Source organism: Aethina tumida, chromosome 1 (assembly GCF_024364675.1).
Source record: "Aethina tumida isolate Nest 87 chromosome 1, icAetTumi1.1, whole genome shotgun sequence".
NCBI lineage: Eukaryota > Metazoa > Arthropoda > Insecta > Coleoptera > Nitidulidae > Aethina > Aethina tumida.
This window is the reverse complement of record NC_065435.1, coordinates 65,870,033-65,877,249: the sequence shown is the minus strand read 5'-3', so window position 1 is coordinate 65,877,249 and position 7,217 is coordinate 65,870,033. Positions and strand designations below refer to the sequence as shown.

The window sequence follows — 7,217 nt, the reverse complement described above, 5'->3', positions numbered from 1 at the left end:
CCGTTTGTTTCGGTTTGGTTTTGAGAAAGATGTTAGTTAGATCTGAGATTAATCTTTTCTATAATTCCAATAATCCATAATTCTTTTCTCATGGCATGAATTTTCTTGCAGACGGTTTGCAAATAATTTTTGATAACTAGCTGTACTCGCGACTTCGTCCGATAGCGTGTTGAATACGATCGTTTTCTAGACCTCTGGGGGTCTACCACGAACCCGAGTGAGATATCTCACCCGGTGAGTTAACTCACTTCTGAAATCAACGTGGCAACAGCGCATTTCGTGTTTATATTTGGTAAATTTTAGGGGAATTCAAATTTTAGGTTAATATATATTTACAAATTTAAAATTTGACATCCAAACAAAATTCATACAAGTGCAAAAAATAATGTTTAATTAACTTGAAATGGTTAAAGAAAGGTTTGTGTATATTTTAATCATTAAAATATAATTTGTGAACTATCAATTTGTTTATTAGGTGAGCAAGTTTGAAATGTTTTCAACATCAAGAGTCCGTACATAAAACATATTGAAGCAAAAGATAATCGCAAACAACTGCTTTGTTGGTAGGACACCCCGCTACAATACAACATATTCATTTAGTTCTTTATGAATTAATAAGATATTTTTTTTCGTGGTAAACATGACGAATGTTGAGCCAAATAAACAGCATTTGTGGTCTGTGATATTTTTTTTGTTTAATCAAAGAGAAAGGCATAGAAAAGTGATTAAATACTTATCAAGACTTACGGCAATCGTGCTGTAACCATTAAGTGGCGATTTCAATGTTATTGTCAAAAAATACGAAACTCGACCAAAGAAGTTTCAAAATGAATTACAAGTATTATTGGACAAACATGATATACAAATACAACAAATGATGGTGGAGGAGTTGAATGTTACCTGGTAAACCATTTCCGATCGCCTGAAAGCCATAGGAAAGATTCAAAAGGTTGGAAAATGGATTTCACACAAACTGAAGGAATAACGAAAAACTACGTGACATGATACTTTTACGCCATAACGAAAGGGTATCACAATCAAAAATTAATATATTTTGAAATTTTCAAAGGTAAAAAATAATGGGTAATGGGTAACGCCATCAACATTGATGCGAGATCGGATAGGTTTGGGTAGATGAAGATGTAATGTGTGCGTCCGTTCCCGACAACAAATGATCAATGAACAAGATGAAGTTCTTGTTTGGAATGGTACTCATAAATTTCTTGAGAGATGAGCTAAATATATAGAAAAAGAGCGCCGATACTTTGATTAAAATCCAATCTTGTCATTGTTCTCTCGTCCCAATCCAACGTATGTGCCCAAATACATTTTCAATGCAATTTAATTTTCCAGGATGTATGGTGACATTTGAAATATCTAGAGTTGTTCCACATATCTGCAATTTTGTCAATAATTGATGATGTCTTTAATAAGTAAGCATAATTACTGAAGGATTGATATCTTTTCAATTCGTACAAATGCTACATGTGTGCAAACAGTACGTTTTGTGATTTCTGGGAAATTATATTTTTCAGAAAAAACAAGAATATATACATTATAATGTTGTACTTACAATTAAGTTTTACTATTTATCTTTTTTTATAAATGTTTAACCCTTCAACATTTTGAAGATATCCTTCTTATCTTGAGTGTTAATAACTTAAGCTGACGTATCTATCATATCAATGTATTTTTTACTTTTTGAAGCAATTACTAATGGGAAACTTATAAACTAATTACATATGATTTCTACTTGAAAACTAACTAAGATATAAAAACACAAAGCTGCAAGTAGCTACAATTTTCAAATTATATATTAACAAATGAAGCATAAAATTAAATTTACCTTACACAGGTAAACCTTTGGTGTTGAGCTAAGGATTTATAAAAAGATGGAATATTTCAACAATATATGAAAGATATCTATTAGTACCCCACACAACTTAATAAACTCTACCTCACTTAATTATATGATACATTGTACAGTATAAATTAAATTTTATTCGTTAAGGTTTGACAATCTTAATTGAAAACATAATCAAATCATTTGTTTTATTAATACCTAATAAACAACGGAATTATTTTATATTAAATATTTTTTATTGCTACTGACGTAACATGGTCATAATAGATCCAAAAAATATATAATATCAACAAAACATTCAACTTGAACTCACGACAAATTAACCTAAATTTAAAACTTTATATATTCCTAATTGATGTAAATAAATATAATAATGTCTTTAAAACACTCAAGGTATCAATATATATCAAGAAATCCACATAATCCGAACTCACGCAAAATGTGACAAATCTCACTCACTCAACACCAACCGTGTAAAGTCACCGGTTTTGGGTGAGATATCTCACCTGTAATACAAGTCACCGGCATTGTAAAAGGCGTTTGGACACCCCTACAAGAATAACGTCATTCGAACCGAATAAAATATCTCAGAGATTTTCGTAGAAGTTCTCCTGGACTTTTTTTATTACCAAGTAATAATTATTAATACAATGATTCAATTATTTTTATTATTTTGGACTTTATAGTGGAGAAAATATTGTAAACAAAGACGAAATGCGCTGTTGCCACATTGATGTCATAAGTGAGTTAACTCACCGGGTGAGATATCTCACTCGGGTTAGTGGTAGACCCCCTGTCTCGAGATTCCAAAGATTTTTGAGCCCTTAACAATGAATGGCGCGTTAAATTGTAATCGTTCATTCCTCTCAGAACTACTCTCATTCGACCTAGACATGGACATCCGTAATCTACAATTTGTAAGACAACTTTCCCTATCTTGTTCAGATTCATTTTCACGTCGCAATTTTTGGCTTTTGGCCTTTCTCATGTTTTTAGAGAGATTTGACTTTCTTTTAGACATAACTAAATATTAGAAAAAAAAAACAACTATCTACGCTACTAACTAAATAAAATAACCTATAAATAATTTATCAATTTCAATGTAAATCTGAATATTGAACACAAATGTACTTAATTTATAATTATTTATAATTATTACTTAAAGATAAAAAAGGAAAGCAGTAAAAATGTAACAAATTATTTTGAATGAAGATAAGATAAGATAAGAAGAACGGATCGGTAGAATTATAAAAGATCGATCAAAACAAACTATCAATCAATCGTTGGTGGGAGAAGTGGAGGGAGGCGCCCGACGTGACGGCCCACTGGTGCCATGCGCGTGAGCTGCGCGTGGTACTGGACAGTACTTGGACATTGCAACATTACTTTATTTTTCTAAAATAAAAGAATTTTTCTAAAATAAAAGTAGCCTAAGTTACTCCTTATTACATCAGCTACCTGCCTATAAAAGTCCTGTCAAAATCGGTCCATCTATTTCAGAGAACAAACAGACAGATAGACAGAGAGACAAAAATTGTAAAAAATGTTATTTTGGTGTATGTACCGTATTTATATTCATATGCATGTAATAAAAAACGGTTATTTCAATATTACAAACAGACACTCCAATTTTATTTATATGTATAGATAACGTTGATTATTTTGTTACATAAAAGTTATTTTAAAAAATGTTATGTTATTTCAAAGTTAAACGTTAGAAACGTAAATTACATTTTCCTATATCAAATAACTATTATTTAGATAAACGTATTTTTACAAACGGGTTGAGAGGATGCAAAATTCTAAGCAAATAATGTCTCCTCAAGCGACTCGAAATCGAATACTCGGTATTGTGAGCATAAAAAATATTGTAATCACAATGGCATTTCCTTTGAACGACATTACCGGATCGTATCGATAACAATAGAAATTGTGGAATAGACCTGTAAAGGAGCAACGTTGAAAGAAACGCAACATAATTTCTGTCTATCTCCGGGGTTCTTTCGGAAACGGTGCACATCACAGAACACCACATTATAATAAATGAATTGCACCCTGCAAGTTGTAGACTGGAATATTACCTAGAATCTTCGCGCGCGATCAACCACGCGCGAGATATACGTTTTTTTTCCACGTACACGTCGCTACATATTGAACTCCGTTGCACGTCGACAATGATTAAACAAAATTCTGGTGAATTATAATTTATTAACGATTTTTCCCTTTTAATATCTCACTTACTGTGTTGGGGGAGAATTGGGTGAAAGGAAAATAAACTTTTAATCAATTTTTAGGTCGATTATATCTGATCAAAAACGATTCAACAACAAAAAGTTACTTTCCGAGATGTGTTATCAATAACACACTCCATTTCCTGACATCGTTTGAAATGTTGGAAAACTCTGTATTGTAAAAGTGGCACATGCGTTATGACTCAGCTCATTTATTTATAATTGACAATAAATATTGTTATGTACACTCCTGGATAAAAGTTTGGAAACCTTAGGATATAATTGTTTAAAATAGCAAATAAACAATAATTATTAAAATATAAAATAATAATAATACAAAGTGTATAGTGCATTTTATTTTGGGGTTATAAGAAATAGACAAAGACCCAGTTTTTTACAAAGACATAAGTTTGGAAACCTCTTAAATTTCATTTATTTTGACCATCTAAACAGTAATTGTTTAGCTTCTCATTTTAGTCTGTTTAATATTAAAAATATTAGTTTTAATCATACCAGAGCGAAAGCAAATCCCAATGGCCTTACGAAAACAGATTGTAGACTTTAGAAATGAATCGTAGAATCGAAATTCTGAAATTATGCACGTCTATAAAGGGACCATATCCAAAATTGTGAATAAATTTGACACTCATGAATCTGTTGCGGATCGTCCTAGACAATCCTCGAAGTACAAATACAATTCTTCATAGGTGCATACAATGTATCCCTAAAAAATCCCAGATTGATATCCATCAAGAATTACTGCAGGATAATGTACAAAATTTATCAGTCAAGGCTGGACAAAGAAGATTGCGGGACATTTCCGGGAACTGTTTGGAAGAAAGCCCACAAAGAAATCTCTTATGCCAAAGATAAGTAGAAAGAACAGACTTAGTTTTGCAAGAGAGTATCTTTCATGTTCCAACGAAAAGTGGGGATTGGTGTAATTTAGCGATGAAAATAAGTTTAATATATTTGGAAATGATGGAAAGTGGTTTGTAAGGCGAATAATAGGCAATTGGTTACATAAAAAATACCAATTACCGACAGTTAAACACTGATTGGACAATGTTATGTTTCAATTGATACGGCGTTGGTCCATATTATCGAATAAATGGATCGATTTGTTTATGGAAACATATTAAAGGACCACATGCTACCTTTTGCGGAGGATATGTCACTAAGGTCGTTATTTCAACAGGATGCAAAGCATTCTTCCAAGTACATCAAAGACTATATAAGGAAATTGTTCTTAATCAATAGTTACTAGAATACATTCCTCCTAATTTAGGAGCTAAAAATGATGAAGTAGTTTTCACCAAAATTTAGTTCCATAGATATAAGGTATCAAGATTATTGTTGTGAATATCAACAGTTTTCTCAGCACAAAAAGTGAAAATAACTGACATCAGTTTGCTCTATAATATTTTAAATTGAAATTAAAAATTGTATAATAATAATAGTAAGGCTCAGTTGTGGCTCATCTACGAAAAACCCTATAATACGTTTTTTGGTTAAATGGACGTATTTATTGAATGCATGATACTAGATGTGTTAAAAACTGGCATTAACTCTAGAAAACTATTAATTTTCGAATTTCATGAAAATTTCACTAGTATTATGCAATAAAAAATCAAAAATATCTTGGAATGTATGACTATAATCATAAACTCTGAAAACTAATGGATCAAGTCAGAGATATCTGATATTCTGAGATTCTGGTTAATCAGGCTAATAATATGATTTTTTCTGATTAAGTACGAAGAATACTAAATTCAGTGGGGAACTAATTTTCTCATATTTTGATTGTAGAAAATGATGACATATAATTACAAAATATTCTGTTAAGGCAAGGTGAATTACATTCCAAAAATTAGTATTTACCAACTGTCGCAATTTAAATTTTAGTTCTATCTGCTACTTCATTCATAGTGTATTATTTAACAAGCACATAATGAGGTCTATTGAGTATTCTCTGTTCAGAAACTTTCTTAAAAATCCTTAGAAAATAAAAGAAAACTTTAAATTCAAATTTTCTAACTAACAAGTTTTATAGTACAGTAAATTGAGCTATAGATAGACACTGACGGTCAAATGAATCAAAATTTACGAAATGTTTGTAAGAAAAATAAAATAAAATTAATATTGTGTTTTGTTACTTTGATAATAATAATAATAATAATAATAATAATAATAATTATTATTATTATTATTATTATTATTATTATTATAATTATTATTATTATAAGATAAGAAAAAATTTAGCACAGTAGTTTATTATAGAAAATGTCGTACCGTTTGGAATGTCCTTAAGATAAATAAATAAATTATTAAAAAAATTTATCATAGATAAATTTCATCACAATTGCTTGTTAGCTCCCTTAATAAGCGGCACATTTTGGATGAACTACACTTATTAAGACGCAAATTACATGCGTTCCTTTGTGGTCATTATTCTAGTCCCTTGGATTCAGTGATATAAAGGCGAGCAGATGACAGTCCATTTGAACACTGTTGTTTATAGTTTTAATTAAAGACGTGCTGTTAATTTTACGTGTGCCGTAAACCGAAAGATATCACTTTATATTATGCACTTTACACTGTGTATTTGGCGACAGTAATTTTAATAAACCGGCTTGTACCTGTTGGGGATTTTAATTTGACGTATTTGGGTCGAAAATGGATAGTTTGTATGTTGGAAAATGACCTAAACAATAACAGTATTATCCATGTACTAAAATTTGTTATGCAGAAGATATTCCATGAGCGCTTTGTGATTAATTTTATGTCAAAAGAGTATTTATTAATTTAAAAATCTTTTACAAGTATAAATAGTGTAATAAAATATCCACAAGATGAAAGTAACGAGAACGGTAATAAACTTTGAACTGTAATATTGGGGAAACAAGAAATTATTATCACGCATAACAAAATGTCTAGTAAATTGATTAAACTAATGTCTGTTTCAATGTTTTTAAATTAAAAACTGGGATAATTCTGTTATTGTGATTATATTTAATCATTTTTGTCGTCTGCACCTTAAACCAATTAAGAAAGATGACAAGTTGAAAATTACCTTATGAAATAACTTGGAGCTCTATCTGTTCAATATCATAATTAATTAT

At 30.3% G+C, this 7,217-nt stretch overlaps 1 long non-coding RNA gene across 1 annotated transcript; it reads left to right on the top strand.

Annotated features, from left to right (window-relative positions):
* The first annotated feature begins 335 nt into the window (after window positions 1–335).
* On the top strand, window positions 336–1,128 carry LOC126266537 (uncharacterized). The gene is made up of 2 exons (XR_007548857.1): window positions 336–417; window positions 476–1,128. It is a non-coding gene; the product is annotated as an uncharacterized LOC126266537 (long non-coding RNA).
* The last annotated feature ends 6,089 nt before the right edge of the window (window positions 1,129–7,217 follow it).